Genomic DNA, 26,532 nt, shown 5'->3' on the forward strand with positions numbered 1-26,532 from the left:
TTTATTTAAAAAGGGACAATGCAATCTAACATAGTCCTCATATGGAGCATGAAACTGATGTGCTGCACATACAGTCTATAGCTATTGCTAATTTCCAGCTCTTGTCCATTGTTGGGCTTTTACATCCACGGTCTACAAACAAAATTACAACATAATAATTCTGTGTAATGCTTAAAATAAAAGTCAGAAAAGATATATGATTAAATTAAGATGTATGAAGTGAAATACAAAATCTAATTAAATTATAAAGTGTATTAAATTAAAAACACAGTTGAAAGACCTCGAGTTGCTTAAACTTGAGCGGCTAACTTGCCTTTTAGTTTTGAACTCAGGAATCAGCTTAAAGGATTGTGGCAGAAGATCAAAGAGATCCTTTGGAATTTTATTCACGTAACACCAACTAACAGATGTCACCCTGGGTCACTTTACATAGAAAGTCTTATAGAGAGAAATCTAACAATCCCCCACTGTGCACTCAAGCAACCACAGACTTATTACAAGGTCAGAAAGGGACAACAAAAACCCCATCAGCCGGTTCATGTGGAGATTTTAAATTTGGAGTGAGGAGGAGAAATCCAGTCTACTAAAGAAAAAAAAGCATGCACTAACTTGCAGTAGTGTACAAAATGTGATCTTTAAGTTTAATGACTTCAGCCGTAAAATTCAAAAACATTATCTGATTAAATCTAGCTGATTATGCTTTTTTTTTTGTGTGTGTTTTTTTTTAGATTGCTTCATCCTGTCGCCTTGCACATGTGCCTCTGTGATGTGCATTCAGTGTGTCAAAACAGAAACCTGCAACTGGGATTAAATTTGCTGAACGAGGATGAAGCTGCAGATAGTCAAATGTGACGAGCAGGTTTCGTGATGACCCAAGACTCAAATAAGTGTTTGACCCTGAGGAAAGAATTCACGGTGCACAACCCCGCTGAAGAATGACAAGCATGGCATGAATACTTATCATAGAACTAGTTCTTATTACTAGTGATGATTCTCAACATGAAAACTGATCCATGGTGAAATTACATAGTGCACATCCAAGTGTTGAGGGGACCTCCATGGAGTGACAGCTGTGCTGGAAGCAGTCCAGAACTGCACAAGGAGGGAAACCTCCAAGGGGAGATCGGCCAAAATGTGTTTTTTGCAGCAAAGATTCGATCGCACCTCACATTGGATATGTGATGCAGACTAGTTTGTAAGCTGAATCTTTTAAAGACCTGTATGGTCAAGACAGCAGAAACACTGCCGCTGCACCCTGTTCAAAGCCACAGCACGAAAATACACGGGTACAGTAGAAACACTGCACACCCATGTAGGCGTTTTAAATTACTGTGGCTGTAAACGTTACAGACCTACTCTAATGTCTGTGTCATGTGATTAGCAATTAGCAATTTGAAACCTCTACTTAAGTTCTTAACAACTTGCAACTGGTCAGGAAATATATACATTTCCTTTGTAACCACGTGGTTGATAATCGCTCTCTTGGCAGCATTAAAAAGCATGTTTGAAGCCTGGTGCTAAAAATGGGTTTGCTCTTTATGGAAAGCTTCCGCCTTCATAGCAACTGTATATTGTGTGAAATTTTTAATAACTGGAATTAGGCGTGTGCCCATTTTGAACAGGTGTGCCGACACAGACAGCTGTCTGCTAGGCTGCCATCCATCTTCTTCCACTTATCCAGTTCGGGGTCATGGGTGCTCTGGAGCCTAGCGCAGCTGTTGCCAGTCTTGCGGGTGGCAACACAAATCATTGATTAGCCTAATGAGCCTGTTTTTGGACTGTGGGTAAAAGCTAATCAGGGACAAGAGGTAGCCAGTAGATTTGAACCCAGGACCTTCTTGCTGCAAGACACCAGTGCTAACCACTGTGTCACTGTTTATAGAGCTATTTTACAAATAATATAACTTACTTTGCTGGCAAGACATCCAATAACTCCATATTCTAGAAATTAAAATTCTGGTATTTTATTAGTTTGTTGCTTGGTAGGCATCTTGAAGGCATTTACACCTGAGCTTTGCACCTGTACACTTTATAGATGCTTCTCGCTATAAGTAACTCCTAATTCCACCATGTGGCTCCAATAAGCAAACCTGACACTGACCAAAATGTCAACACCGAGGCTTCTAATAATAATAATAATAATAATAATGGATTGGATTTATATAGCGCTTTTCAAGGCACCCAAAGCGCTTTACAATGCAACTATTCATTCACTCTCGCATTCACACACTGGTGGAGGCAAGCTACAGTTGTAGCCACAGCTGCCCTGGGGCAGACTGACAGAAGCGAGGCTGCCATATCGCGCCATCGGCCCCTAAATTCAAGTCCAAAACCAACTGGTAACATTATTGTGGCTCGGTCCTTTTTTAGTATACAGTCTATGTTTTTAATGTATGGCTGTATGTTTAACATCTCTGAGTGATAGTCAGAGTCTATCTTTGCAGAACAGACCCCAGAAATGTAAATCCGTACATTACTTCACATGTACTGGAAACCTCCCACACCGAGACAGACGTTTCTGGGTTAGTTTGAGCTCTGCTCATTCATTTAGCCAACAGATCAGTCAGTCCGGCCTCAGTTAGTCACTGGCCTTGAAGAAAAGTAGACTCATCCCACTCTTTGCAGCAGATAGTCATCCATCAGCCAGTGGATTATAAACCCCTGCTGAGATAGCTGATGATGGCTGGTGACACATTGGCGGTGGGAAGTGGTGTTGTCATGCCAACTGCAGAGGTTTTAGCCGTCTCGACGTCAACCGGAGAAACAGCTGTTAGTGGGTGGATTAACACTGCGCTCTGCCCAGCTATTACCGCATCATGTGTTAGAGACTACGACTGGGAAACAAAACATTAGCCTTTACATCATTTACAGATTAATGACCTCTTATCTGAGCATGCCTGTAGCACATGACGGCACACACATGCAACAAAAGCACAATGGGAATCACTTAGTGAAGCAAATAAATTTATTAATAAATCAATTATTGAAATTGCTTTCATTAAGAAATATAACTAGCATTCATACAGAATATTACAGCATTTCCCTTTAGACGTACCATAAATATATTACAGTATATTTATGGTACTAATGACATCTTACACAAATATGCAAAATACAAACTTAATATAAAATTAGGCACTTGCTGAACGAATGCTGCATACATACAGATTTAGCTTAAAGCTACAGACGACAGAATAAATTACAATAAAGAAAAGGGAATTTGTTTCACTTTGGCTAACATGGATGGGCTTGATAACAGAAACTAGAGACTGCATCTCACTGCACGCCACAATAACCCTAACCCTTGATCTAGTGTCAAATCAGTCTAAGCCTAGAAGTGTGACTGCTAGTAGTGTATAAAGCATGCTAGCATTAATAGACAGCAGCACTAGTAGTAGTGGCTGCAGTTAACTAAGTTTTTGCAGAAACTTGCAGAGCCTTTTCTACTCGGAATCAGCCACTGAAAACCATCTGAACTATATTTATATAAAAGGGCACACATAGTATTTTGTTTACATGCTGCTCAAATGGATCATTAAAGGTAGTAAATGGCCAGTATTTGTGTACCAATTTGAAACGAATACTCGACGAGTACAAACTGGCACTGTGCTGGTTTGGTCCTGGAACGTGCTTGATGATCCAGGCTGTCAAATCAAAGCACGTCTGTTTTTCTCACCTGAACCCTTAGACGACAGCTATTCACTCTAACAACAAAAATAAAAACTGGTGTGTAGGTGGACCGTGATGTGAAGCTATTTGCTGGAAATGTCAATTAAATACAACTTAACATGATAGCTGCAGACTGCCTGCACTCATTCTCATCCAATAACAATCACACGATGTAGTATATAAAATATGGATGTAGCCTCTGGGTCTGAAAAGTAAAGTTATTATGGATAATGCATTAAAACTGGTTTCTTTCTAATGGAAAACAGCAAGCAACTTCTCTTGCTAAAAAAAAGTGCATAAAAAAACTAAGTAAACACTTTCCTGATGATTTTATGGTGTCAGTCACTAGTTACAAGCTGCATGTAATGCTGACAGAGTGCAGTCTTTAAGATTTCTAGTCATCACAGTGAACAAGGCTTTAGTATTACATGTGGTCAAACGCTTGGCAAGTTGTAAATGTTTGCAGTACTGGGCAGCTGGCAGGCTAACAGCAGCCAAAATGTTGCAATGACTCATTCATTTCTGAATATAACTAGATGTAAGTGTAAAACTTGCAATTTCATTTGAGCTAAATTTGAGCTGTATTCACTTTGCTTCTAAATATTGAGTATAGTCAGTAGTTTAGTAGTTGACAGGACTGTGTTGCTAAGCTAAGCTAAGAGGCTGGCAGATGCAGACTTATATTCGTGAGTATGATTTTGCTGTTGGACAAACAAATATTCCCCCCGCCCAAAAAACAGAGTAGAAATATTCTTTTAAATGGAAAAATAAGTAGGCAGCTAAATTTCTCAGTTCCTAACTCTTTAACGATAAAAAATGAAGCTACAGGGAGCAACTGAATAAAGCCCTGGCGATCGCCATGACAGAATTTTATATCTGTGTGTGTGTGAATGTGTTTTTAAAGCAAGAATATATGTATGAGATGCTAACGTGCTATGGAAATAAATCGTGATTATGCTATGTGGGTGTATACGAGTGTATGTGGGAGAGAAATGTGTATGATTACGGTGCTGTGCATCTTAATAACCTTCAACACAGTGGAGACGTATGTACGAGCATGTTTCAGCTCACAGATTGAGAAAATTAAGATGAATAACAGAGAAGAATTCATGCAGCTCTGCTGTTGAAGGAATGATCCATATGGTGGTGCTGGGTTGGAGCACAGCAGTGGATTGGCTTTTAGTGCCTGTCACATCTAGTTAGACCCTTTCTGGGTGAACGGGTGCTCTGCCTCGTTTGCTCTTAAACAGGATCGATGACGGGAATCAAAGAGTGAGAAGAAAACGGCATAAATCGTGTGGTTGCTGTTAGCAGAAAGCGAGAGAGAAATCCGAGGTGATGTAAATGTGAGGAGGGGAACGAGAAGATGAGAGTGATAATTGCTCTCTGGTGGAGGGGAAGATGGAAATGTAGACAGGAGGGCTGGCGACAGGAAGCTGAAAGTGTGATAAATAAATATGCATCTCTCTGTTCAGTCAAGTGCTTGTCTTGTCACACTTTCTTCAGTGGCACAATTACCGATCGTGGCATAAACAAATTCATTATCCGCAATTACTGCCTCCCATCTCTGTCCCTGAAATGTGAACCGATAACGCCGACTTGTTGCACAACAACAACAAGAAGAAGAAGTCATAAACAACAAGCGAAAGGCTTCTGCTGCCCACGCTGCACTCCTCTGCAGAGTGTGTGTGCAGCTCTCCATCTCCGCTTAGAGTGGAAAAGCTCAGACTACCACCGATGCTGGTTTCCATGGCAACCCCCGTGAGCTGAACTCCCCCATCTGTCATGGCTGCCAGCCAGGAAATGGGACTGTTGGTGTGAGTATGTTTAGATATGCCTCTCTCTCCGTCCATCTCTACCTCTCCCATCTCTAACGCGCTGCTGAATTGCCAGAGGGGATGCTGTGCTGTGCTCCGTGTGAAGGGCAAACAGGGTTAGGCTCACATAAACAGCAACATACCCACATGTATACACACACATAATACCCTGTAACACACTCTCACAAAGCCAAAATGATCTCAGACACCTTTCTGATCTGTCAGCTCCAAACCTTTACTCTGAATAAATACTCCAATAAAAACCAATAGAAGCCTTTATCTGTGAATAGAAAAACGTGATCAGTTGAGTCTTAAGGTCACTGGCTGGCCTTTCCCATAACGAGCCAGAGCCCCGAGGGTAGACTTGGTCCTTCATTGCATGGCCTCTCCAACTGGAAAATCAATTCTTTCCTTTACTCCAACCTCGCTCCCTTTGTGCGTCTTTGCCCTTCATGCCATGTGAGCCCAGCCTCACTTGCTTCCTAAAGTAATTCCCTTTCACTGAGAAGGATGCAGAACAGGAGGAGAAAGGGAAAAATAAAGAGAAGGTGAACTGAAATGAGTGATTAGATGAAATGGGAGTGAAAATAAAACTTGAGCGCAAAACTGTGGAGGGTCGAGGTCAAGTTTAAGTGTGATGAAAAGGAAAGACAAATATAAAATATGTAGAAAGTCCTATGCAGAATGGTATCTGAAAGGAAAAGTGTTGCAAAATGAAAAAGGGGGGAAGAGATGTTGGAAAGACTATTTTCAGGTCGAGAAGGCAGGATTACCTCCAGTCTGTTAAGCCATCCAGTCCCACTTCTGAGTCATCCCTCTAATAGTGTACCTGGCTGTCCCCCAAGCTTGCTGCTGCTGAAAAATATATGAGCTCTGCGGGTGGGGAAGTGGGGAGGGCCACTTTGCAAAGCTAGGCTTGCTCTAAAGACTTAAGACTTTGAGGACAGGATCAAAGTTGGAGCACAGAACACAAACTACTGCAGGAGCTTAATCAGAGGCAGTGATGGTTTTGGAGTTTTACAATGATTCAAATAGCTCTTACAAAATTGGAGAAGAAAAGAAATATCTGGATAATAATCTCAATCATATTAACATGTGGTTGAAGAGCTTCCAGTGACATCATGAGTGACATATCCTATTTAGCTATATTTGCTTTAAGGATAAACTGCAAGCGTCCAACCTCTCTCTATACTCTGGTCCTAATCTTATTTAACAGGTTATCAAGGAGAAAATAATGCAATGCAGAAATCTCTGCAGCGGTACGAAACAAGGCGTCTTCAAAAGAACAAAAAATAAAGAGCAAAGAGAAAGAATCAGGCTGTGAAAGTGTGCTGAGGGATAGAGAAAGGTATAGATCTGAACAAAAACAGAAAAAAGAAACCGAAACTCCTGCAGGCTGACACACGAGAACAAAAGTTGGGTCTACACTGGAGATCTGTCAAAGCCTCAGCACAGATCTCCTCCTTACAGACAGTCCTGAAAAAGTGAGGCCACCTTCTATATATAAAAAGAAAAAAAAGAACAGTCTCCTTACATCAATATTTCAGCTGGGAGATCACAGAGATCAAGAGAGGAACCTCACGAAGGGAAGGCATGCACAAATGTGCCATATGTTTGTTCCTGACAGTGAGCATGAAGTTCAGGCACCGCAGGCCAACTTGACTGATGGATTTCAGGATTTCTTGTGCACATTAAAGCTACAACTATACAGCCATGACTTTACACACTTTAAAAGCATTCCCTTTACAGTACAGGCACGGGGCATCGTTCACTAACAGTAACTACACACAAATCGGTGCACAAGCTCTTCAAACACACGAATATTTAATCAGTATTTTCCTCCCGGCTTTGTACAAACAAATTTAGAAATGCCACCGGCCGTGCATGAGCACAGACGATGAAGGTATGACAAACATTTAATGCACAATGATGACATCCACAGTTTCAAATGCTTAACGTGTCAAATTCATGACAAAAGCTTCCATTCTTGCTCGTTACAACTTAGACTCTCCAATAGCTGCTTTTGGTCACCCCGTGATCGGAAGGTCGGGGTTTCAAATCCACTGAACGGCTACTCTGAGGTACGCCTGAGCAAGGTACCTACACACTGCTCCCTGGGTGCTGGATTGTTGGCTGCCCACTGCTTCACTGAGTGAAAGGGTTAAATGCAGAGGACAAATTTCCCAACGGGAATTAATAAAGTATACATATTATTAACTCTTATTTCTTAGTTTCAGCCTTTACTGGTTTCATCTTCTCCCTTTAGACAACCTCACCACTTTGGGTGAAGAAAAGTGAAAGTAGCAGTGCCTGCTACACGCAGTAATTTTAAATGCTTGAGATTCACTAACATACACTCAGTAATAACAATAAAATTGTATGGTGTGCATGCCTTATTGATTTTGTGTGTTTTCTGGGTAAAAAAAAAAAAAAAGATTTCTACACACACCAAACAAACGAGGCCAATTCTCTCTTGAAAAGATGGATGTGCTGCACACCAGAGATGCTTTTCCATACAAAATGGTTAAATTATTTATGTGAGGCTGGACATTTGTTGTGTTGTAGTTTTGACACCCTTTGTATGTGCGGGTACCTTTCCAGCAGCTACTGATATATGTGTTTACAGTACAGCTGAAAAAGAACTGTTTTAATAAAGATATCACTCATTAATTATTTATTTATTTATTCACTTCATGCTAAGCAACGCACAACTAGTTTTCCACAAAACAATGAGGCACAGCAATTAGTTAAAGGTATGTAGCATAATAAGTGAAACTCACCTAATTGCTCAGTATGGCTACTTTATTGTTTTCTACAAATTCAGCTTTTTGAGATGCTGCATATCAGCAAAAAATATTACAGTTGTGAATCAGAATAAACAAGGAAGTAAGCAATGATGGTTACCACAAGGATAACAAAAGATAAAGAAATATAATCGCACTGCACTACAAGCAGGCACTGTGAATTTTTTGTGCCCATGCAGAAAGTTTACAGGAATGCCTGCCTTCACCAACAAAACATGATTTATAGTCTTTTCTTGTTTACATCTAAACAATGATGTCAGCCATTTACCCTTCACTCTGCACTCAGAGCCGTCAGATCGGTTGCTGTTACAATGTTCTACGTTACAGAAATGAAACAAGTGTGATTGTGAACTTTTAAAACAGCTTAATCGATTACTCAGTTTTAAAAACCTTTTATAATGTCTTCTTTATACTTACATATTTTGCTTTCATGTTCTTTTGTGTTTTTATGTTTTTGATGTTAGTTTGTTTTCATTTTTCAAAACACATTTCAACTCAGGTTTTAGAAGAGCTATAAAAACAGCAAAGCCCATTACATATTACAGTTTCACTGAGTCATTAGCCATAGACTAATCAAGGGGCTTACATGTCATCATCATGTGTTTCATATCCACGAGATGCAGGTACATTTACGAGGAGATTCGTTTTATTTCAGCTTAACAGTGGAAAGTTGAGATGGTGTTAATAAACATAAATACACTGAAAAAAATAAAGCTTTAAGGTGTTTAGTCCTGTATAAGTTACTTTGAGGGACAGCTAGTCGCTGATAATTGTGCTACCCTTCTCAATCATACTACATAGCCTTCCTCCAGATTACAGGCTTACTTTTTTAAATTTGCATGTCACATTTAAGCTTCTCATCTCTGCTCTGAGACTTACGCATTTAAAAATGGCATATTAAAAAGTAGAGAGAACACAGAATCTGCATTTTTGCATCCTGTTCCACTTTTCTTTTCATTTTCTTTACATTTCCTCTTCCTTATTTGCTACACAGGCTTATATTTAACAGCAGACCTGATACAGCATCTCTCTTCCTCTCACTGTCGCACCGTTTTTGTGTCTCACATGGCTGCATCGCATGTCTCACGTGCCCCCGTGTGCTATATTCACACTGCTGCAGAGGAAATGGAAAGATGCACAGGCCGTGAGGCAGCACAAACGATCATTACAAATACCCGCATCAGACTTAAAATCATTTTTTCCGGGTATAAGGAATGCATACATACTACAGGTAGAGGTTAGTGATGTCCATCTAGAACAAAAACAAACCACACACAGTGATTTAAAGTGCCCCAGTTTAAAGTGACTGAGGTCTGGACTGGTTCAAAGTGTGAAAACTGCCTGAGAGGCTTTTGAGTTCAGTTCTATAATTAGCATTAGTGAGCCCATGTAGAAAAGTTTTGGTAGAACTGCAACTGCAGGGTTGGTGTATTAATAATAGAGAAATGCAGAGGGAAGAAGCAATTCTGATGGCGAGCTAAGTGTGTTGATGGGTCTGAAATGTTTGCAGCAGGACACTTTAGTTCAGTGAAAAATGAATGCTGGTGGAGATATTCCAATTGCAGATATTAGATTCCTAAAAGTCAAAGCTAACAAGTCAGAACCATTTAGATAATTTCCTTTCATCTGGATCTACAGCTTATTCCACATTTTTACTCTACATCTCCATCCTTCCCTTTGTACCTCTGGGCTGGCAAGAAGTGTCCTATTAACTGTTGTAGAAGCAAGGAAAGCCTCAAAGACAAGATCAAATGCAACACTGAAAACCATTTGCAGCAACTGCCCTGGTCGGTATAGAATGAGATTTTGCCATAAGACAGCCTTTGCTTGCAGTGTTTACTAAGCTGTGAAAATGCAGCAAGCAGGCATATCTCCTTTCATGTCTTTTTTTTTTTGCCTCACCCTCACCGTGCTTTCCCTTTTCCCGTTGTTATCTATTCTCCCTGCTACAGAAAGAGAAGAGCTGTTCTCACAGTGGGAAAGATCACAAAGTAGGTCATTTTGAGAACAGGGTAAAAATGCACTGACAGCGAAAAATGCGATCGATTAAATCTGGTGTGGGGAGGAAGGAAGGAAGAAAAGAAGTTGGTTTTCAGTGCACATGGAGAAGTGGAGTTCAGAGGTGAAGCTGCGCAAGTGAGGCTCACATCAAAGCGATCTATGCAGCGGCTGAGATTCAGTCCTGCTCCAGGCCTTTGGACAAGACAAAGAAGAGGAATGTTACAAGCTATGGAAAAGTTGCCGCTGCATAACACCGTAAACCACTTTGTTCATCACACTCCCAAACATGTAAGATGGTATATTATTCTCGTTCTGATGCATTGAACTCCCATAAGACAAATTAGACTTCACAATATTGTGAGAACTAGACTCCAAAACTCCCAGGAGAAGCTGCATGAAGTTTGATGATACATGAACAGTAAACACGAGCTAAAAAGGCCTCTTCTTGTTACTATTCTAAGCGAGTGTTTCTGCTTCTTTATGCGCGAGTTCTGGAGCGCTGCAGTCGGGGAATAGAGATGCCGACTATCAAGGGCCGTCGAGGGTCAACTGTAGTGACTGAATAAAGTGCCTTTTTGTGATCCATAAGTGTAAAATTTGAGAATTTCAAGCATGTGTTTCCCAGTTTGGGCTGAAATCAAATACAAGAGCTTAAAAAACAACAATTTAACAGCTGCTGTGTTTTCTGATGAAAAGTGACTAAAGCTCAGCAGCTGCGCGTCTCAGTTTTCATCTGTTTTTTTTCCTGCTCTGATTCAGCACAGAACTGCTGCCATTATCCTGCGAATGAGTCTGTGGAAGTCTGAGACGTGTGATTGGACAATTACGTTTAAAGCTTTGGAAGGAGAAGATCACTGAATCACATTTATATATTAGATTGTATATGAAGGATGGATTTAGCCACCCTCATGGCACCCAGTGGTTTGAGAACCTTTTCCAGTAGTCACTTAGAGATGTTGTGGTGTGATTTTAAAGTTATTTTATGGGTGAAAAAAGCACAACAAAGCTTTTTTTTGTGTCAATATGCACCACAGTTTTATATAATTTAAACTTATGCTGCTCTGATAAAATCATCTGACACCTAGTCTAAGACTAACTTAAGCACCAATACCATTTAGAACAAAAGGACCAAAAATGTGTGTTGACTACTGGTAGGACTGCCACATGACATCCTTATTCCCTGAGGACAGCAGGTGAATGACTGCCATCAATAACATCTACTTGCACAAGCTGTTCACAGATGCCCCAGTTAAACAAAAGGACAGACTTCTCACCTCTACATTTCATTGTTTAAGAGATCAGCGTGAGATGAAAAAGAACCGGAAATGTGCAAAGCAAAAGCCTTGTTCTCCAGGGGGACACTGTCGCTGCTCCACAGATGGTGGAGGCTATGAAACACTGCAGAGTCATTATAGCCACACAGCAGGAGGCTTAAACAAGCCTGTGCAGGAGGTCAGCTCTGTGTCAGATCCTGTCACTCTCTTTGTTCTTCTCTTTATACCGTGAAACCAGCGAGTTAAACCTTACTCACCAATCACCTGTGCCTTTGGCATTTCACTGATCGCATCTCAAGGCTCAGTAGAGTTTACTTTAAACACATTAGGTCAGTCAGTACATTGGTACACACTGACTCAGAGCAGATAACAGAGTCAGCCTCAATTAGCTGCTCATTACCAAAGCGTGACTGCTCACTTGTCAAGTGGTTACGCCTCCACTTGTGTTCATTAAATTCAATCAACGTATCAATCAAAGGTTCATCCACTTCCATATACTGCCACAAGACTCTTCTCTTTGCAGTGGTAGGAAATCTGACATGTGCACAGTAAATCACATTAACAGACACGCTAATTGTCTGAGAAAGACAGGACTCATCGTTAATTCTAGGACAAGAAATGTAACGACGGGTTTAACTAATTTTTCAAATTTAAGTTATTTAAAAGGTAAAAACATAATTTTGGGAGCACAGATGTCAGATACCAAATCCTCAGAGCAAATAATCAAGAGAAAAATATGCACTGAGCAGGCAACAGAAAAAGTTTGAAAGACTTAATTCAAAGAACATTTTTTCCCCACTTTCTATAAGTTGCAAACTCAATGAATCAGTCCAGCAAAAGTCCTTAAGGATGTGACTATTCCTGAGTGCTCAGCTGGAGTAAACAGTATTGAGAACTTTTAACCAATAGCTTTTCCCCCGTCGTTTAAAAAGCTTATCAAGGTATTTTTAACCAGAATGCGCAAAGTATTAAAAATATTAAAAGGCAAGAAAACCTGAGGCCAGTTTCATTAAGTTAGACACTAACTAGAGGTGGGAGAAACTAAAAAGATCTGTTGTACGAAGCAGTTTAGTCATAAATTCTGAGTTTGAAAGAAGAGAAATGGTAGACTGAGTGACAGCATCTGTTTGCCTTATTAGAAAATATTAGTCTTTTTAAAGAATTCAACAGTTACAAGTATATTTTACTAGCAGAATTCAGCACTCATCTTTTTCCTATGGAGAAAACTACAGTGACAGTAAGAAGTGTTGGAAACTTCGTGCTTCATAAAATTTCAATGCACTGCAAACCTGCATTAGAATTTGTTATTTGACAAGACTCAATACTCTTTACTTTACAGAACAAACAAAGATGGTGTAAATATGTCCTTATTTCTCTGAATCACTCTAACTAATAATAATAATAATAATATCCATGAGAAACATTAAGACTGGTCTAATGCCTCTATTTTGACATTTTCAGATGAAATCAGTAGTCAAAGTATTTCTGCAGGCAAGCAGCCCCAAGTTTATCAGGGCTGGATATTACATAAACTCGGATAAAAGGCAGAAAAGGCTAGATCAAATTGACAGATATGCTGTGGTACTTTTGATATTAGTGTGAGAAAGCACAGATGGAGGGATAATGAATAAAGTAAGGCAATGAAAATGGGAAGGAAAATATGAAGGCACAAGAGAAGCGTGGTGAGACAGCAAATGATGGGGATTTAAATGGCAATTTGGAAATGAAGACAGGAAAGCAGGGACGGGAACAAGAAGAAGAAAACAAATGAGACCTCAATCTGAAATGGGAGGAGAGATAATAGAAAGGATAACAGGAGAAAAGAAGAAGAGTCCAAGGGAGGAGGAGGCGGAGGAGAAACTGTGCTGAGGCTAATCATAATTGGCCTGACACTGGGAGATGGTATGGTGCTGTTGCTGGGCGAAACATGTGTGTGTTTGGGGGTGGGGGAGGAGTATGGGGTAAATGTAAAGGTCAATGAAGAAATGAAGTCCGTGAAATATCAAGGCTCTTAATTCATTCCTACTACTTCATCTCAGCCTAACAGCACTTGTTGTGTTGTGCTTTTATCCACATGGAGAGTAAGATACTAGACTACAGTAAGAGCGAACATTATATCCATACATGCAGAGCTCCTGTGGGAATGCAGAGCCAGCTACTTTGCTAGCAAGTGGTCATGTAGCAGAAGAAATATAGTGCATAAAAACAGATGCAAACTGGTGAGTACTGGTCCATAAAAGACAGACTGGATTAACAGCCGTAGTCTACTAATACATTCATCCTTCGACAGCTTCTACAGTTAGAAAGCACCAAAAGAAGAAGTGCAATTAAAGCTTAAACAATTCAGTGCAAATGCATTTATTGCACATTTACTTGATTAATTACATTGTTGCAAAACTGTTTGCATACCAAATATCATCATAATATCCATTATTTTGCATTTTTTCTGTTCTGCTTGCTCAAGACTGTTTGTGGACACTAACACGAGAGACTCTGATAAGACATTTATGTTGGAAACTTTGTGTTTTCTTCAGTTTACACTGTGTCTGAAGACAATAAGTGAGCGAGAAAGGAAAAAATAAATTTTTGAAGACATCAGTATGATGCGTGGCCACTCTTTGTTGGACCCCTGTAGTTACACTTGTGCTGAGCCTCTCGTTCAATTTGCAGTCGTCACCTCTTTGTAATCATTTGTTGATCTGCTACATTGAACCACAGGAACTGTGGCATTTGAAGGGTAGTTTAAAAAGGCAAAGTTCAGAGTTGAGATTTGTCAGAGAGCTCAGATATGAATTAAACAGCAACGCTCCATAATGAGAAGCCACAAGGTTTAAAATAATTTACTGAGGGTGCAATTAAACTTCAGAGAATTTCCCATGAAAAACTGATCCTTACGAGTAGCTTGAACTTTCCTAAATCCAGCCACACTTATCTCAGCCCATTAGAGCGCAGCTGAAATGATGCTTAATAAATCTGTCCCAGACTGCTGTATCTGTCAGAAGGTCACTAATTACATCTGTGCAGTTCTGTTCACAAGTAGTACGGCAAACACACGCCGTAAACACTATTCTGTTAACATTCACACAAGGACTCAAAGTCTTATCACTAATTACTGAGTCTCTGAAATTATAGATGCACTCATGGTGATTTCGAGGCATAATTACCCACACTTTGTAACTACTTGGATCAGAGGAGTCGCTTGCTTGGAGTAAAGTTTGGTATCCAGGTTGACTGCTCACATATATACATACATATATATGTATATTTGCATTTATGTGAGTCTGTACTCAGCCTCTCTCTCTTTCCTCCAGGTCATTTGGGTTTGGTTGAACTTTCTTTCAGCCATGTGTGGTCTGTCTCTTCATCTCTTTAAGTTGTGACAGATGTTGCACAACATGTGTCAGCAACAACTGGTCAGTCAAAGTCTTAATAACTTTAATAAAACTTCAGTGGGGAAATTCTTTTAAAAAATTCCCCCCAATAAGATTCCTATGTAAAAGGAAATGATCAAAAGCATTTTTGGATCAGGCTGCAAACATGTTTATTTCTGCTGGAAAGGCTTGCATTTTAACATCAGTCGTGGGTACAGACTTACTCTTGGAAGTATCCTCAAGTAGTCATTTAAACATGTGAAAATGCAAAACCAAGTCAGCCTTGAAGGTAGCTGCACTGTGTAATAATACAACATGGTATGGGAAGGCGATTTAAAGTGAAATTTTCTCCACATATGCAGATTCAGTGTGCTATACAAGGCACAAAGTAAAATGAATAATTACCCTTTATATATTGGATTCTATTCTATTTTATTTAATCCAGCGCCTCTTTCGTCCTTGTGCGTTACAGAAAAGGAGCGAAAAATGTGGCGAGACAGACGGTGTTTGGGGCTCTCTGCAGTGGAAAGTAGGTCACGTTGACTTGCACATTCACACACATTTTTTTCATTCATACACTGCACATTTTCACACTTCTAAGTATTATCTCTAATGTATGCTTACCCAGTCGGCACACCTAAACACACAATCCTCACAGTCACAACAACACAAGCACTTGGGCTTGGCTACTCGCCATCCATCACTCCACCCGGCCAGCCTCCTCCCCCAGGCTGCAGCACGGTGCCAATGAGACGAGTAGGACTACCCACTGGCCCACATAACAATGACTCCGAGTGTGTGCGAGTCTCTTTTATGTGTGTGCAGAAATTTGTGAACTTGCAGATTAGAAAATATAAAAGGTTTGAAGTCATATGTTGTCCCATGCATTACTATGGAAGACCATAACTACCATAATCAAACGTAAATGAAGAAATTAATACATGATTTAGTAAAACAAAATATATGCAAACAATATTAAATGATGTAGAGACTAAATTAATATAATATCACACATGTTGGTATATTCCACATGTGATTATTGGAATACCTGACTACGCAGGGAGTGGACTACTGTGAGTCTCCTCAATGAATAAATAAATATAAAGATATGAGGAAAAAAAGAAAACATTTGAAATAAAGAGTACAACTCCCCAGTAGCTTAAATAATGCACAAGAAAAGTAAGAAAATTGAAGAAAATTGTTTATCTCTACATATTTGATATTATTTTCAATGCATACTTGTCATTACAAATGGTTTGATACCTAATTTAAGTATAAATAATTGACTATAATTATTGCCTATAAAAATCTTTATTCACATCTAAGATGCTGTTCAAGAAACACCCTTAGCTATCTAATCAAAGACTAGTCAAGGTCATATTGGTTCAATATAGCATGTATATACCCTATAGCGTGGAAAAATCCACAGAGGATTGAGTATCTAGACAGCTAAAAGCTAATATACCAGCTTGTGCTGATTTTCTATTACACAACATATCCATCTCCTTCTTCTTTGTGTGATTTTTTCTATTATTTACAATTTGTTGTCCTACAGTTTTGTTAGTATGTTTCTTTTCACATTTCTCTGTCTGCAGTATGAGATTTGCTGTTATTATCTGCAGACAGCAGGGTTATTAATGGATCGCATGTGTATCAGACAAACATGGATCCGATGGTTGCTATGGGAACTGCATCCGCAGCGCCCCAGAAAGGGGGGGGGGGGGGGGGCGGAGAGAGCGAGAGCGGGAGGAGGATGAGGAATGTTAAGTGAAAAACAAGAGGGGGAGGGGGATGAGGAGCAGCAGTGGGGCGGGTGATGGATGGAGAAAGAGGAAATGGAGAAGGAGGGATGGAGCGAAAGAGGAGAAGAGAGAAGCCCACTTCTATCAGTCTGAAATATTTGATTCAGCAGAAAGGGTGACCTTGGAGAGGAAGACAAAAGCAGGTCGGCTTTCTCTCTCATTCTCTCCCTTTGTTTTTCTTATCACTCCTCTCCTCCACCCTCCCCCTCCTTTTATAAAAGATATTAGTGCCATCTTCACATATAACAGAAAAATCACTTTGGCACATTTATTGAACAGCAGTTTTTGTTCTTAAATATTAATTAGTCTCAGCAAACAGACCTGATTCCTATAAAAAGAAAAAACTGCATGAATGGATGGCCTTGATTTATTCAAAGCACCAAATGTGTTAGCACGTTGTCCCATTTACTGCACACATAATGTTCTCCCAGCTTTTAGATAACAATCCTGAAAAGCCTAATGCTGTGTTTTAGTTATTTGGATGAAGTTTAGCAAAAATTCCAGGTAGGAATGTGCGAGTCTGTTGGGTGCCAAATAAAGCTGGTGGCATCTCAGAGATATGTGGCTTACTGTGACATATCAGGTCATGTTAAAAGCATATACAATAGTACAATAATACAGCTGGTCTTGTCACCCTTGTTCAGGATCCGTTGGGGGTCACATTAAATGCACTGGATAGCCTCAAGTACCATTTTTCTACAGGCAGGTTTAACATTGAGCTGGCATATATTACAACCCAGCTTTTCCTATCAAATCTAATTTTAGCAGCTGTTGGTACCTAAACCAAACCAAGTCGTGGGTGAAAGCTCGAGTTGATACAAAACTTACCAGTGAAAGTTAAACTAACAAGAAAACACAAAGATCTTAAACAGGAACATGAACTCTGGTTTCCAGAGTGGGACACCTGTCTGTGACTTAAGTCACTGCCAACCCTGTGGCTTCCTCACACAGACTCAGGAGACGCCAAAGAACGCCTTGCGTGCACCCACTGTGGCACTAGTGACGTTGAACAGTAGTACTTGATGCCCTGGGATGAGATTCGATCTAATAACCTGACCTTAAAGACAAAATGACAGTCATTTTGTTGTGTTTCCCCTATCAGTTACAACCTCTGATGGACCTTTGGTGGATTGTATAGTCAACTTTCAGTGACACAGCAACTCTTGGTCTCATGTTACCTTGAAAAACAGATTCCAGTAAGCATACAGGTCTTAACTTAAGTAAAATGAGAGCACTGCTGCTGCTGCAGACACTGACTGGACTTGATTTAAAGGCCATAACATAAGAGATTCATGCCTACTATTTTTGCTTTGCCAACAAAGGCTGATGTCTATACAATTTATGTTTTAAGTATTTTTATTTCCACATGTACGTAACCATGTTCAAATATCCACTGTGGAATAATAAAATATGAAAAAGGGTCTCAAAGGATGAACGCAGCTCTAACCATTGGAGACTCACATTAAAACCCTGCCAGTCCTTGAAAAAGCTCAATACACCCATACAAAGAAAGACTACTGTCATAATAGAGAAGGACAGGCTTTACGCGTCTATGACTAAAATAACGATCTTACTCAAACACAAACAGAAAGGAAATTAAGGAACAGTGACGCCAGCATGTCTGACGACATCATCTTACTACTGGAGACTAATGTGATCCCTGATACGCAACCTAAACCAAGAACACACAAATCAGTCAGACTTTATTCAGATAAATACAACTTTTCCATAACCAACTTCCTCTAAATTTTCTCCTTCCTTTTCTGTTATCTCTAATTTGATCCATTTCTTGCATTGCTTGCAGTCTCTCCCTCACCTCCCTTGCTGTTCTCTCCCTCACCTCCCTTGCTGTTCTCTCCCTCACCTCCCTTGCTGTTCTCTCCCTGTTCCTAACACTCTTACTAATACTGTGTTTATTTCCCCCCCTCTGTTCTTAAACCCTGCAAGCATTCTGATTTAACACCCCTCTGGGGTGTCAGAAGCAGACAGGGGGAGGCTAAATGTTGAAGTCTTTAGGAAAGGAGGCAGGAAGCAGAAAGAGAATCTGACCACATAACTCTGATCAATGAAGCGTTGTGTACTGCACACTACTGCTGACTCATACTGTCAGACAGGATGGAGGGAGAAGAGGATGAATAATATAAGCAAGTGGGAGTGAGACAGAAGGACAAAGGGTGGGGTAGAGGTTACAGGAGAGTAAGAGAAACAAATGATATAACCAAGACGTATCTGTCACAAAGACAAACCTGAACAGTTTATAGGGACAGAACAAGGGAGGGAAGGAGAAAGTAAGCTAGGATGCTCTTATGTAGGAGGTAAGCTTTTGGTAAAAACATTCACAGTTGTAACAAAATCAGTACATACATAAAAATACTGCTTTAACTCCACTAGTCTTCAAACTGAGAGGACCTCAGACTTCTAGTAGGATGAGTGCAGGGGAATGAGTTATGGCTGGTTTGAGCAAGAGCCACAAAAACCTGCAAATTATTTTGATTTTTCTTTTGATTTCTACAGTCGGTGACCAGAGCGAGTGTACTCTACAACATCTGGACAAAGTCTTAGTTTTGAGTAGGGATGGGTATCGAAAACCGGTTCTTGTTGAGAACCGGTTCCCACTGTTTCAATTCCTTGGAATTGTTTGCCATTTTTGCAAACGATTCCCTTATCGATTCCAGTCGCCCCGAATGACGTCACCACGTTGCGGAGGGTCATTTACCTGGCAGGAAACACGGCGCCTCAAAACTTTGGTTATACTTTACGAGAACGGATGACAACAGGGCAACTTGCAATACTTGCTAAGTAGATATTTCATTTAAGGGAGGAAACACTACGAATATGCAAAAGCATTTGCTCACAAAACACGCGATGACCTTAAATGAATGTCGTGTTTTTAATTCCGATCCGGACTCGTGAATCTCAACCCAGCAGCAGCGGTAACGTTTGCACGTCCTCTCCCATTAATGCGGCAGGTAAATAATCAACTAACAGTGCATATTATGTTAGCGCGATCTGCCTTATTACAAAACCTGCCATTACTGTGCGTTTAGGTGACCATGATGAGAGAGACAGAGTCTGGCTCAGATGCTGGCAGTTCTCGCTGCAGTCTACCGGTAGCGTCTCCTTTCAGGCCAGGATAGACGAATGTCACCGAGCAGTGACTAAGTTTGTGCTAAAAGGCTTGCACCCATTTGCCACAGCAGATGCCCCGATTTTCGGTAAGTGAATGTGTTTAATTGTAGGCAGGGACATTACTGGATATTCTTGTGTAATTGTTACAGAATAATTTATGTTATACTTTGATATTGCTACAGAAGAATATTTATTTTATTATTTTACATTTACAATTTTTTTCCTGGGGACCCTGTGACACCCCATTGAGGAGCCATAGGCTGTGGATCTCTTAAGATCTCACTGCTGCGTTTGTAAGGCCATGTTACTCCTAAATTTCTATGTTGTTCAAAGAGAAGATATAAAACAAAGTTCTAAGCTAATCGACCTTAGTGTTCTCCTTTTTTAAAAAGAATCGATAAGAGAATCGATAAAGAATCGAATCGTTAAACAGAATCGAAAATGGAATCGAAATCGTGAAAATCTTATCAATACCCATCCCTAGTTTTGAGTGAAATATTTTCAAATTAAAAATCACTTTAAATTAAATAACTAGCACAAAATAATAAATATAAATGTGAAGCACGCTGTGATGCTCAGTTAATTTCATCTGTCAGACGTCATGTTATACTCACCAAACTGCTGCTTTATTTTCTTTTACCAGAACAACTTTTACATTTTCCAGTTAACTGAAATGATTTCTTCTCTGTCTTGTTTTTTTCCATTTGTCATTATAACAAACAATGACTCAGCATCATTTCCTGACTGTTTGTCTTGCACTACTCTGTCCTTTATTTTTTGATTTATTTCTGTAAAATGTCTCAATTATCAGATGGACTGTCGAGGAAGGTAGATGTTCTCCTCTGATTTAATTTAACCAACTTTGATGATACCAAAACTTTTTATTAAGATGCAGTATTATGATTTCAGACACTGAAAACATCAGCTACTACTTTGGTTTGTACCTAAATATCATTGAAAGCTAACAAGCTAAACTACACGGGTGCACAACAAAATCTGTGTTAATTTAACACCAAATACTTTAATTATCATATAAAAAGTCCTGTTTTAATCGGTCTATAAAAAGAAGGCAAATATTGGAAAAAAAAAAAACTTTTTCCAGGTGAAATAAATGCTTTTCAGCCTGATTTTTCTCATTAAAAGAAGGAAGAGCAAGTGCAAATGGAATCTGCACTGTTAACTATCTAAACACTTTAACATTAAACTGCAAATAAACTTGTCTTAGCGTTTTTGTGACCGCTGCAGTTGGTATAAATTGTTGTATAATTTATCCATTTAAATTCTACTTAGGCTTATACTTAGGAATATATCTGCCTTGCTACCACGGGCAGATGTAGCCACTAGCTGTTTGCTTCACCTCTGCTAATTTAAGTAGCTAAACTGGACCTCTTAACCATGTTTATGTCTTGTTCATACTGACAAAGTAATACGGTCTGCTGTGTGGATAATGGCACTAACAATACATACAGCCTGTCCAAGAAGCCTTTGCTCAAGTTTTGGTTGCTGAAATTCTAATATTTCATTTGTACATTTGTACAATAAATAGTAGGCTGTCTGTGTGATGCGATACAACTGTTCAGGCTGAGAAAGTACCATGTTATCCAAGCTACAACCTGATCACTTCAGGCTAAAAAGCTAAAGCTAAAGCCTAAACCCCTAAATTTCAGCCTCCAAACAACAGTCAACATCAAGGTGACTATGCCCAATGTTTATTTACAGTCTGTAGTTTTTATGTAATCAATATATAATAAGTTAATAGTCAATACAGAGGTTTGTTAAACAAAACAAACAAACTGTTTTATTACTAGGATGTAATCGGTTATTGTATTGGCACTACATTCAGTCCCGATGTTCTTCTCCTTGACTAATTGACGAATTTTTTAATAACAAAACCATTAATCTCTTGTTGCAGCCAAATTCACACAGAGGACAACAGGCAAGGATGCTATCAATGTCCTTAACCCCCCACACATCCACACACAATCCATCCACTGCACAGGCTTTTTCATTAGTCACTGTGGACATTGTAGCAACAGCTTGACTTCCCAGAGTCTTTATCTAAGAAACCAATTCGCAGCAACTACAACGGCAGAAAACAGCAGAGATTATGTGAACCAAGGATTTAAAAGAATCAGCGGTGAGTTAGGAGGGGAAGACGTGCCAAGAAGTTTCTAATAATACATTCAGAACAACATCAACATGGTGTAAAACCCACCGAGTGCCACTTTCAAATGTCAAAAAATAAAAAATAAAAAATCCCAACCCTTTTTTTTTTTTTTTGGCATATATATATTGAATTTTATTTATCTACCACCTGGAGCTTATCACCTATGAGAATTGAAGACGAGGATGAATAATTCATTACAAAGTTATTTTTACATTTTGTCTCTCAGTGAGGAAAAGTGCGAGTCAACATGGAAGCCTGAGATGTGGCACTGAGTGAGATATAAACTGCAACACATTTAAACAGAATACAGCACGAAGTAAATCTCATATTTATTATCAAGTCATGGTTTATTGTGCACATTTTAAAAGTGTGCAAGTCTCTTGTTCATGATGATGAGTTAACAAAGACCTCACCCTGTTAGGAGAAATGGTGTTCTTTAACATGGCCTGCAATTCATGGTGGGTCTGATATTGGAAGACAAAGCCAAAAAACAAGGGTTAGGGGGACATTTGTCTTCAAAGAAAAAGTTGTGCTTTACCAGTGCTGCTGGCACATTTCAAAACTGGTTTTTGTCAGTTTCAGTAAAGCTCAGCAAGCAGCCTGTGAGTGTTTCCAGCAGATTTGCTGTCTTTTGTGCAATCTACTGATGACCTCGCCAACCTGCTAGCAACTAAAGCAATCATAAGGAGGCTTGGAGGTCCTCATACCTCTTTACAACCACTAGCAGCTCCCACCAACCACTCATCAACCAATCATGGAATACACATTTATTTCCAGTGACTGGTGGTTACCAGATGGTTGCTGATTGGTCTTTAAACTTGTGTGACTGAGGTCTTAAGCAACACTAGTGAGAAAACGAGAATTACTGCCATACCTCTGCCATCTTTTTCTCTGTGCTGGTTAATGCTTTACCTAATACTTCACATATTTATTCTTAGACTCTAGTAGAGAAGCTTTGCATGAATCACAGTTCAAAATAATCCCTTCTCATCTTATACTGCTCCTTGGGGCAGTAGTTCAGTAGGTTTTTAGCTTACACAGATTATTTGTAGACACTATGACCTCATAATTTGAAACTTCTACCGTGTTTAATATAAACACTGACACAATATATAAGATAAAAAATAAGGACAAGCAAAATAAGTCCTCTTCAAAGACATTTTAGGGTAAAAAGACACTTGCAAACATTCAGCCGTTTCTTGTGGTGGCAGATAATCTTTACCTTTGGCATTTATTGCCAGCGGCAGAGCATTTCTGATATGCGTCTATTGACACCACACTGCAGACTGGTCCTAATGAAACCATAGTTTCTCTTTGCATTATTGATAGCTGGTCCTTTGATATATTCTTCGTGGGGTGAACAAGAAATAAGACTTCACAAACTAATGTACTGTGTTATGGTATATACAGTTTATGATATAGACCTGATTCCACCCTGTTACTATTAGAGGATGTATAGTAATCAGTGAGAGAGGCTGGAACATATATATGAGGTCTTTTGGGTTCTTTGACTCTGTCCTTGATTTTAATGTGTGACAGATGCAGCGTGTCTACTCCTATCCTAGCAGAGGATTTGTGGGTGTGCTGCAATCACTGCTGCATGGTGCGCATGTCAACACACACGCACAGGAGCACACACGCACACAAGGGAAAGACAGAGAAAAAAGGGGGTGGCTCTGTCTTGTCTAAATATAGGCCTCAACAGCAGCACAGCCTTAAATATTTCATTGCCTCTTCTCCAGAAATGAAGAGGGGGGGAGCCAGAGGAGGAAAAAGGAAAGATTGAGAAAGAGTCAGAGAGAGAGAGATGAGCAAGTGGAGGGGGGGCCTAAGGGGTTCAGGAGAGACTGAGATCAGGACAATAGGGATAGTCAAAAATAGGAAGAAGAAAGAAGAGCAAAAAAGGATACGCAGAGGAAGAAAGAAAGAAGAAAGGCTGGAGGCAAGGGAATCTAATCCCTCCTCCTCCTTTTTATGCAAAATAAGACTGAAATATTTTGGAATTTCTTCAGACAAGTGGTGCATCACGGCCGATAAGAGGAAGAGGGTTATCTTCTTATGTATGCGGAGTCGAAATCTCTGAATCCCTCCAGCTTGAAGGAACTTGGTATTGATAAGTTTGTGCTTGACATTATGAAAAATACTTTCATTTCTCAGCAAAATAAATAAATAAATAAATAATAACAGAAAATATCAAACAGATTAATGTCAAGCAGATTTGCAAACTGTCAAAAAGAAATGGCACCACACGGAAACTCAAGTATCCGACTACAGCCATGACAGAAGAGGATTTATTCCCTTTGGCGGTGTCATTCTGTTTTGGCCTCGATGTCACTTTGAGGAGGATAAAGTGTTGCTTTGTTGCTGATTTAAGCTGCCCTTCTTCCAGTATGCTGTTATGGACACTGTGCAGCATGCTGAAGGAGAGATAAAGGTTAAAGCCGCATCTACAGGGAGCTGCAGCAGCAGGACACTGGATGCAGAAGATCCTACAGTACACAAGCATGAGCGCAATCGCATGTACACTGCTTCTCGGGAAATCCTCCACAAACACAACACACAAATCTACTAAGAACAAAGGCACAATCACGAACACGTACACATTATTTGCACATGCTGGTGTTCCCTTTGTTCTGTCACTGTTTCACAATGATGGATGAGCCTGAATGTGAAGCACATACAGGGTCATTACGCGAGGCCCACTGGAGGTTCTTAACAGCCCGACACCTACGGGGAAATGGGCTCCACAATGGAACAAGGTAACACCATCAAACGGCAATGATGAAGGACGCACACACAGGCAACGCTGCAAACACATTAAACACCAAGATGAGCAGATGCAGGCACATCTGTCTGCAAGCAATACTATATGCACCGCCCTGTCTCTCTCTTACAACCACAGACACAATGAGACGCAAACATGAACAGAGAACTCAATGCATGTAGCAGACTATACTGTAGACGGGTCAGGAATAATAATAATCAGTGTCAGTGACTTAAAAACACGCCTTATTAAAACATTAATGTATGGGTATATCAAATTAACGAAAAGGTCAGCTATCAACAAACTACATTGTGTCACTGGTTTGATCTTAAGCAGTCATTTAGCAGCTTACTGAGTTTATTTTAAGACTGAGTCATTTATTTTGGATTTGCATAGCTTAGACATTGACATCTTCTTCTACCATGAAAACGCAAAGTTCAACTCATGTGAAAATACTAAACACACTGCCAAGCAACTAAAAAACAAAAAAATTAAAAAAAACACTGTAATAGTTCACTCGACCCTCTTTAGTGCTGATGATGGCACACATACATTGTTTCAATAAGCTTATGCCAAGCTCATGTCACCATATTGATTTCCATCCAGAGTTGGATTCATTTTTCACTGAGATCTTGTATCGATGATGGGAAAGTCAAACCGCTGCATAAAGCGGCACACATCCCACCGACGCTGATTGAAGTTGAGGTTTGCGGCGAGCGTCAAGATTATTTCTCACACTCAACACGCTTTCACTGAATCCTGGAATATTTCCATGTCGTTTCCAGCTCATTACGTATATTCGGGTAGTCTGCTGACCACAGTTTTGGGGACACAACATTGCTGAATCTTGTTGTGTCCCAACTGAATCTTGAGCAGATCAGATCAGCACCCACACTAGACACGATGGGTGCATCACTTCATGTGGTCTAAGGAGCTTGGAAAGAAAAGCGTCTGGACTTCTTTAAGTTTCTTTGAAGACGTTTCACCTCTTATCCGAGAAGCTTCATCAATTCTAAGAGCAACTGGTGGAGAGTCACAGATTTTAAGCCCTATGCGGGTGTCCCCAAGAGAGTAATGGACCCCCTATGGATCCTCTACCTAGTCACACGAGCCAAGGTGTGAAAACGGGTGTGGGTCACAATCAGCCAAGGTTTCAGGTGAACCCACTGTGAAGCCTAGCCCCACCTTACCATCCGATTTAAAGAAGTCCAGATCCTTTTCTTTCCAAAATCCTTAAACTACGATGACGTGGATGACTGATAAACTTCATGTACCTCTTTTCTGCACCACTGTGGAATAATTGAAATCTAGACTCAGACCACATGACCTTTAGCCAGTGCTTCAGTGTCCAATCTTTGTGCGCACTAGCAAACACAAGAAGAAGAAAAAAAGCTTCTGTTTTCTAGGTAAATAGAAGGAGCACTGGGAAGCAAAGCATACAGCAGACAGAGAGGTTGCAAAGGCAGAGGAAAAAGCTTATAGGGAGTTGTAGAAGCCGGGTTAAGACAGTATGTATTGTAGTATGAGACGAGCATCAGGGGTGATGTGTAACATCACAAGATGATAGTGAGACCCGCTATGATGTATGGTTTGGAAACTATAGTACTGACAAAAAGACAGGAGGTGGAGCTGGAGGTGGCAGAGGTGAAGAGGCTAAGAGTTTTGTTCAGACCAGAATGGACAAGATTATTAATGAGTATAGCAGAGGGACAGCTCAGGTTGAGGAGTTTAGAG

General features: G+C 40.0%; 1 protein-coding gene across 1 annotated transcript in view; it reads right to left on the bottom strand.

The window, feature by feature from the left end:
• myo1d (myosin 1D) overlaps positions 1 to 26,532 on the bottom strand; it is a 121,503-nt gene that overhangs the window by 5,342 nt on the left and 89,629 nt on the right. The window lies entirely within an intron of this gene.

The sequence above is a fragment of the Aulonocara sp. 'chitande type north' Nkhata Bay genome, linkage group LG8 (genome assembly GCF_057382095.1).
Source record: "Aulonocara sp. 'chitande type north' Nkhata Bay isolate Kocher_YH1m ecotype deep benthic linkage group LG8, A_spYH_male_GT1.1, whole genome shotgun sequence".
NCBI lineage: Eukaryota > Metazoa > Chordata > Actinopteri > Cichliformes > Cichlidae > Aulonocara > Aulonocara sp. 'chitande type north' Nkhata Bay.